Here is a 1,622-nt window from a genome sequence, read left to right as displayed (position 1 = left end):
TTCAATGACATAGTAACAGAAAGTATAAAAACATAAAATTGAATAATAAAATAATAATTAAAGCAATTGTAATGCCAAGACTGTAGTTACATGTAATTCACGGTGGCTCATCCGAAATTTAATAAGAGCTGAATTCTTTAAATTTATTATTTCTTCTCGACATACTTATGCACATTTTATTATAATTTTATACTTATTTTATTCAATTTTATAATACAATAAATATTATTCTTTGATTGTAAAACAGTATTTGCAATGTAAAGATTATATACGTCAATTTTAAAATAAAATAAAAATTTAATCTATTATATTACGTACGTTTATTTCAAATCTTATCCTACCATAAAATTTTCATAAATAATTAAAAAGAATCAATTATTCTATCATAAAGTTATGTCATATTAAATGTAAAATTTTATTGAAAAGTCATGTTAAAGTAATTCTCGAGGTGTAATATATATATATATATATATATATAGGAAAAATATATAACACTTTCAGACTTGTGTGTATTACACGTTTAATAACAAACTGAACATTTCTCGTAACTTATTGGCAATATACACAATTCTATTCCTATTCAGCGAAAGTTCATCTGAACAAAAATTAATTTATTGCACGACTATGTGTCTGCACTTGAAAGTCAGCGAAAAAAAAACTTTCCGAGGTACACGACATACGCGGAAAAGTACTCGGTGTTTCCGCAAAGGCCACTTGAAGCAATTTCCGCTCTCTCTTGTTACGGGCACGTTACTATTTCGAAGGGAAAATCTTAGCCAACTAAAAAACAGCTGCCAATATCGTAAGCTTATTCTTTAACGTATTTCTAACTTAGCGTTAATTGTTTACGTATGCGTATAATATTAATTAAAGAATACGTCTTTGATTAATTACTTTGGTGTACTTTTGTCAACGTTGGTTTTCCTTTGTCGAAGTTTAGCGATTTGATTCAACATCGAATTATCGACCTTTAAACGTTTTCTCAGTACAACATACCCGACTCTTTTCAACATTTTTCAAATGCTTTTTTCATTACTTACAATTTTCTATTTTAATAAAGATATATATATACACATTTACTTGGTATCGCTACGTGCCTTAATGTCTAACGTTTTTATTGAAAAAATTGGTTACAATGTATTCACATTTGTATAAAAGTTATAAGCAATCAAGTTGGATTGAGTATACAATATTTAAATGTGTTGTAATATACATAACGTTTAAGAATTAATATATACACGATTTTTAACGTTTTGGAAAAAAATTATATATAAAGGCTGAGTATCTCATCTTTTTCATTTTATTATATGCATAAAAATATCATATTTATAATATAAAATCAACAAAATGTAACTCATGTTCGAAAGTCAAATTATATGTTTGCCAATTATCGTATCGATTTTAAATTAATTAATAATTGATAATAAAAATTAAATATTTATTGCTAAAAATGTAAAACTCTTTCAAATAATGCATAATAATTAATTAACTATTTGAAATAATTGAAGTGATGACTTAATTAGCTGCTAAATCTAAGCTTTTCTTACAAGAAGAATCACCGTAGGAATCTAAGGGTATAGAAACTGCAATGCAATTTTAATTCCTCATAATTTTCGCGTCAC

Source organism: Cyphomyrmex costatus, unplaced genomic scaffold (assembly GCF_001594065.2).
Source record: "Cyphomyrmex costatus isolate MS0001 unplaced genomic scaffold, Ccosl1.0 scaffold273, whole genome shotgun sequence".
Classification (NCBI taxonomy): domain Eukaryota; kingdom Metazoa; phylum Arthropoda; class Insecta; order Hymenoptera; family Formicidae; genus Cyphomyrmex; species Cyphomyrmex costatus.
The sequence above is the reverse complement of the archived record's forward strand: the minus strand, read 5'-3'. Positions refer to the sequence as shown.